The sequence below is a fragment of the Triticum dicoccoides genome, chromosome 5B (genome assembly GCF_002162155.2).
Source record: "Triticum dicoccoides isolate Atlit2015 ecotype Zavitan chromosome 5B, WEW_v2.0, whole genome shotgun sequence".
Lineage (NCBI taxonomy): Eukaryota > Viridiplantae > Streptophyta > Magnoliopsida > Poales > Poaceae > Triticum > Triticum dicoccoides.
Window position 1 is genome coordinate 332134716 of NC_041389.1, and position 7444 is coordinate 332142159.

The following is a 7444-nucleotide window of genomic DNA, read 5'->3' on the forward strand; positions in this document are numbered from 1 at the left end:
CGCCTCGCCCCGGCGCCACCTAGCCCCGGCGCCGCCTCCAGCCCCGCGCCGACCACCGTCCCCGGCGCCGGCGACCTTCCCCTGCCCCGGATCCGCCGGCCCCGTCCTCCTAGCTCCTCCGGTCGCCTCCTTTCTCTACTCCGGCGAGAGGCACCGGCCGTCCTCGGGAACCGTGCCCCGGATCTGGATCTGAGAAGACCTAAGGTTGACCCCGAAATTTCCCCAAGTCCCCAGTTTCTTGCATTTTCATGCCCTATTCGACATGCCATATCTCCTCATCCATAGATCCGTTTTGCATGTATAATATATCAAAATGTTTATCATGAGATGCTCTTCATTTGATTCCATTGTGGCATGTTTGTTTGAGTCCATTTTGATGCCCGAATCATCATTGCAAGTGTGCTATATGATGTAATCTGCTGTCTGTTAACAAAACTTGGTGATTTGTCTTTTTCATTGCATTTCGTGTGTGTATCCTATGAGCTTGATGTCTACATGAGTGTTGAGTTACATCATGCCATATTTACAGTGGTGCAATCCATGTATTTTTTTGAGTCTTGTAGTGAGTGCATCGAGCTCGTGAAGTAAGGTACTTGTTGTTGCTGTTTTGCTAGTCTGAATCCGCTATATCATGATGCTATGTAAATCTGCTACTACAAGTCATTCTATGCATAATATGGAGATGTTCACTAAGGATGTTTTGTTATACATGTCATGTTATATCCATACATGCCCCTGGTTGCATTTATAGCCTGATGTAGCTTGTTGTAATCTTGCTCTCAAATTGCTAAATAATGTTGTTGTCAGCCTGTTAACATTAAGTTCAATTTTGCCATGAGCTTTGCTAGTGATCCATGCACCCTATGAACTTGATCTTGCCATTCTTAGCTTAACGAACATGTCTTCTTACTGTTGGTCACCTTGTCATGCCATTTATTTCTCTGTGGTAAGTGGTACAAGCTCACCAACATGCCTACTTATTGTTGTTCCTGCCATGTCTGAACCATATTTTCTGTTGATCTTTGGAATTAGTTCAGTAAGGGAGTTTTGTTCTTTGTATTTAGTATTAGCATGACATGCCTTTGTTTTCCATGTTAAGTTCATCTAACATGTTGTTTGATAGCTCTAAACATTGCAACCTGAAGTTATTTCTGCTAAGTCTGAAACTGTTATTATTTGCAATCTTGCCATGTCCTTTTGAGCATGTTCTAGTGTTTTCTGGAGATACCTCAGTGTTCATGTTTTGTCATGCTTTACCTGTACTTCATGCCCATGCCTTTTTTTCTTATGTTTAGGTGTTGTAGCATATTGTTTTGATGCTTGCTAGATGCCTAGTTGTTGTTTTGGACAGCTTGTCCCTTAAACTTGTATAGTGTATGTGTTGAACTGTTGCTCCGTTTTGAGTGTGCTCTATATGAAACTTGCTTGATTTTGCATGAAGTTTCATATTATCATGTTGCATCCATGTTTTGAGGTGTTTGCTTGATGTTTGGATGCATTTTGCATCAATGCCATGTTTAACTTGTTTTGCTCATATCTTCTAGGCCGTAGCTCTGAATTAAGTGAACTTTATATGTAACTTGACTAGAATTTTGTGTAGATCCTCTTGGTGCTCTTTAACTTGCTGTTTAATAACTTCAACTTAATGTTTGTTCAGATCTGGACCAACTTTGAAACTTGCATATGAGGACTTACCGGAATTGTTATATGTTGTTTCCGGCCTCATTTAAACTTGCCTTGATGTATTGTTCTTGTTTGCATCATCTCTTGCCATGAGTAGCTTCATGTAGTCTTGTCTTGCATCATACTTGGTTGAGCATTATGTCATGTATATGTGTGGTGTGTTTACTATGTTGTTTGCTTCTTCTCGATAGTTCCCGTTTCGTTGCGATCATGAGGATTCGTTCGTCTACGCTTGGTTTGTCTTCGTGGCCTCATCTTATTCGTGGACTCATTCTTCTTCCTTGCGGGATTTCAGGCAAGATGACCGTCACCTTGGATCTCACTACTATCATTGCTATGATAGTTGCTTCGTTCTATCGCTATGCTGCGCTACCTATCCCTTGTTCTTCAAGCCTCCCAAATTGCCATGTCAGCCTCTAACCTTTTCACCCTTCCTAGCAAACCGTTGTTTGGCTATGTTATCGCTTTGCTCAGCCCCTCTTATAGCGTTGTTAGTTGCAGGTGAAGTTGAAGATTGCTCCATGGTGGATAGGATTATGTTGGGATATCACAATATCTCTTATTTAATTAATGCATCTATATACTTGGTAAAGGGTGGAAGACTCGGCCTTATGCCTGGTGTTTTGTTCCACTCTTGCCGCCCTAGTTTCCGTCATGCCGGTGTTATGTTCCCAGATTTTGCGTTCCTTACGCGGTTGGGTGATTTATAGGACCCCCTTGACAGTTCGCTTTGAATAAAACTCCTCCAGCAAGGCCTAACCTGGTTTTACCATTTGCCTCACCACCACCTATACCCTTCCCTTGGGTCGGCCAACCCGAGGGTCATCTTTATTTTAGCCCCCCCCCCCCGGGCCAGTGCTTCTCTAAGTGCTGGTCCGAACCGAGCAGCCTGTGGGGCCACCTCGGGGAAACTCGAGGTCTGGTTTTACTCGTAGCTTGACTTATCCGGTGTTGCCCTGAGAACGAGATATGTGCAGCTCCTATCGGGATTGTCGGCGCATCGGGCGGCTTTGCTGGTCTTGTTTTACCATTGTCGAAATGTCTTGTAAACCGGGATTCCGAGACTGATCGGTCTTCCTGGGAGAAGGAATATCCTTCGTTGACCGTGAGAGCTTGTGATTGGCTAAGTTGGGACACCCCTGCAGGCTATAAACTTTCGAGAGCCATGCCCGCGGTTATGTGGCAGATGGGGATTTGTTAATGTCCGGTTGTAGATAACTTGACACCAGATTCGAATTAAAATGCATCAACCGTGTGTGTAGCCGTGATGGTCTCTTCTCGGTGGAGTCCGGGAAGTGAACACGGTTTTGGGTTATGTTTGACGTGAGTAGGAGTTCACGATCACCTCTTGATCATTGCTAGCTTCACGACCGTTCCACTTGCTTCTCTTCTCGCTCTTATTTGCATATGTTAGCCACCATATATGCTTAGTCGCTGCTGCAACCTCACCACTTTACCCCTTCCTTACCCATTAAGCTTTGCTAGTCTTGATACACATGGTAATGGGATTGCTGAGTCCTCGTGGCTCACAGATTACTACAACAACAGTTGCAAGTGCAGGTTATGCGATGATCTTGACGCGAGAGCGATGCGTGCTTGTTTTGGAGTTCTTCTTCTTCTTCTCCTTCTTCGATCAGGGGATAGGTTCTAGGTCAGCAGCCTGGGCTAGCAGGGTGGATGTCGTTTGAGTTTCTGTTTGTGTTTCATCCATAGTCGGATGGTGCTCTTGTGTATGATGATGTTGTATTCGTGTGGCATTGTATGCCTTTTTGTATGTATCCCCATCTATTATGTAATGTTGATGTAATGATAACCACCTTGCAAAAGCGTATCAATATGCGGTTCTATCCTTGGTGGGACCTTCGAGTCTCTTTAGGATATCGCATATTGGGCGTGACAAAGTTACTAGTCGACTTCGTAGGTCGAACAGAGCACGTTGCACACCAGAGTGGTACGGTAATCCTGTCCTGGAAGTGATGTTATTATACCATGGCGAACCTACAAACTATGAAGAAGCTATGATGAGCCCAGATTCTTACAGATGGCTTGAGGCCATGAAATCTGAGATAGGATCCATGTATGAGAACAAAGTGTGGACTTTGGTGGACTTGTTCGATGATCGGTAAGCCATAGAAAATAAATGGATCCTCAAGAAGAAGACTAACGCTGATGGTAATGTTACTGTCTACAAAGCTCGACTTGTTGCAAAAGATTTTCGACAAGTTCAAGGAGTTGACTACGATGAGACTTCCTTACCCGTAGCGATGCTTAAGTCTGTCTGAATCATGTTAGCAATTGCCGCATTTTATGATATGAAATCTGGCAAATGGATGTCAAAACTGCATTCTTTAATGGATATCTTAAAGAAGAGTTGTATATCATGCAACCATAAGGTTTTGTCGATCCTAAAGGTGTTGACGAAGTGTGCAAGCTCCAGTAATCCATCTATGGACTGGTGCAAGCATCTCGGAGTTGGAATATACGCTTTGATGAGGTGACCAAAGCATATGGTTTTATACAGACTTACGGTGAAGCCTGTATTTACAAGAAAATGAGTGGGGGCTCTGTAGCATTTCTGATATTATATGTGGATGACATATTATTGATTGGAAATGATATAGAATATCTGGATAGCATAAAAGGAAACTTGAATAAGAATTTTTCATTGAAAGATATCAGTGAAGCTGCTTATATATTGGGCATCAAAATCTGTAGGGATAGATTGAGACGTCTGATAGGACTTTCACAAAGCACATACCTTGACAAAGTTCTGAAGAGGTTAAAAAATGGATCAGACAAAGAAAGGGTTCTACCTATGATACAAGGTGTGAAATTGAGTCAGACTCAATGCCCGACCAATGCAGAAGATAGAGAGAGAATGAAAGTCATTCCCTATGCCTCAGACATAGGTTCTATAAAGTATGCCATGTTGTGTGCCTTGTCATGAGTTTGGCAAGGGGGTACAATAGTGATCCAGGAGTAGATCACTAGACAGCGGTCAAAATTATCCTTAGAGGACTAAGGAAATGTTTCTCGGTTATGGAAGTGATAAAGGGTTTGTCATAAAGGCTTACGTCGATGCAAGCTTTAACACTAATCTAGATGAATCTGAGTCTCAATCTGGATAGGTATAGTAAGTGGGAGCAATTAGCTAGAGTAGCTCCGCGCAGAAATTGTAGACATAGAAAATTGCAAAATACATACGGATCTGAATGTGGCAGACCCGACTATACCTCTCTCACAAACAAAACATGATCACACCTTAGTACTCCTTGGGTGTTAATCACATAGGCAATGTGAACTAGATTATTGACTCTAGTAAACTCTTTGAGTGTTGGTCACATGGCGATGTGAACTATGAGTGTTAATCACATGATGATGTGAACTAGATTATTGACTCTAGTGCAAGTGGGAGACTGAAGGAAATATGCCCTAGAGGCAATAATAAAGTTGTTATTTTATATTTCCTTATTCATGATAAAGGTTTATTATTCATGCTAGAATTGTATTGATCGAAACTTAAATACATGTGTGAATACATAAACAAATATCGTGTCCCTAGTATGCCTCTACTAGACTAGCTCGTTGATCAATGATGGTTAAGGTTTCCTGACCATAGACATGTGTTGTCATTTGATAACGGGATCACATCATTAGGAGAATAATGTGATGGACGAGACCCACCTATTAGCTTAGCATAATGATCGTTCAGTTTATTGCTATTGCTTTCTTCATGTCAAATACATATTCCTTCGACTATGAGATTATGCAACTCCCGGATACCGGAGGAATACCTTGTGTGCTATCAAACATCACAACGTAACTGGGTGATCATAAAGATGCTCTACAGGTATCTCCGAAGGTGTTTGCTGACTTGGCATAGATCGAGATTAGCATTTGTCACTCCGAGTATCGGAGAGGTATCTCTGGGCCCTCTCGATAATACACATCATAAGCTTGCAAGCAAATGACTAAGGAGTTAGTCACGAGGTGATGTATTACAGAACAAGTAAATAGACTTGCCGGTAACGAGATTGAACTAGGTATGAAGATACTGACGATCGAATCTCGGGCAAGTGACATACCGATGGACAAAGGGAATCACGTATGTTGTCATTATGGTTCGACCGATAAAGATCTTCGTAGAATATGTAGGAGCCAATATGGGCATCCAGGTTCCTCTATTGGTTATTGACCGCAGAGATGTCTCGGTCATGTCTACATAGTTCTCGAACCCATAGGGTCCGCACGCTTAACGTTCATTGATGATATAGTGTTATATGAGTTATATGATTTGATGACCTAATGTTGCTTGGAGTTCCGGATGAGATCGCGGACATGACGAGGAGTCTCAAAATGGTCGAGAGGTAAAGATTTATATATAGTACGATGGTATTCGGACACCGGAAGAGTTTCGGAGTGCACCGGGTAGTCATCCGGTCACCGAAAGGGGTTCCGGACACCCCCGGTAAGTGTATGGGCCTAATGGGCCAAAAGGGGGACATATCAGCCCCTGGTGCGCCCCTTCCTTGGACAGCAGGCCCTAAGGGAAGGAAAGGGGAGGGGAGGCCCCTCCTTCCTTTCCCTCCTCAAGTGGGAAAGGGAAGGGGGGCGCCACCCTCCCCTCCCTTTCCCCCGCACTAATACAAGGCAGGGGGAGGGCGCGGCTTGGGAGAAACCCCAAGTAGGATTCCTCCTACTTGGGCGCCCCCTTTGGCTGCTCCTCCCTCCCAACCACCTATATATATGTGGGAGGGGGTGCCTAGCACACAACATACAACATTGTCTTAGCCGTGTGCGGCGCCTCCTCCACCGTTTACACCCCTAGTCATATTTTCGTAGTGCTTAGGCGAAGCCTGCGGAGATAGCTTCACCATCACCATCACCACACCGTCGTGCTTCCGGCACTCATCCACTACCTCGCCGTCTTGCTGGATCAAGAAGGCGGAGGACGTCATCAAGCTGAACATGCGCTGAACACGGAGGTGTCGTACGTTCGGTGCTCGATCGGTTGGAACGCAAAGAAATTCGACTACATCAACCGTGTTGTCAAACGCTTCCACTTACGGTCTGCGAGGGTACGTAGACACACTCTTTCCCCTCGTTGCTATGCATCTCCATGAATAGATCATTACATGTGCGTAGAATTTTTTTGTTTTTCCATGCAATGTTTCCCAACACATCAAACTTAGGAAAGTCCATCTTCGAAGTACTACCAAAGTGTGAATGGTGCGCGTGACTGTGGGAGCGACACTCATCATATTGAGGCTCATAATCGAATAGCTTGGGCTAATGATTGGACATATCGTTGGTCGGAGGCAGATTGAGGGATCTGGGATCCTTCGGAAGTAGCCCCCGTGCTAGGTGGTGCCAACCTTACCCATGGGGCCGGGCCGCGGCGTCAAAACAGACCTAGATGGTTGGAGGAGACGCGCTGGTGCAAGTCGGGTCAGTGGGTCGAGGTGTGGGAGCCTCTAGTGCCCCGAGGCATGCTGCAGCATCCTCCGCGCGGAGTTCTAGCCACGAAGCCGAGGTAGTAAAGGTATTAGTCATAGTACCCATCATTTGTCTCCTCCACGTGCGCCCGCGGCACCACCGACACTGGGATGTTGTGCGGGTCAAGGTGCTAGCCGTGGGGGAGGTTAACGTCCGGCGACGGCAGCGGCTGTCGGATATGCCAGTGCTAGTGTGTGCAGTGCACCGGGATGTAAAGTTGGTTCCGTGGCCGGCGATCCCTGGCCGCACGGAGCTCCATCTCAGA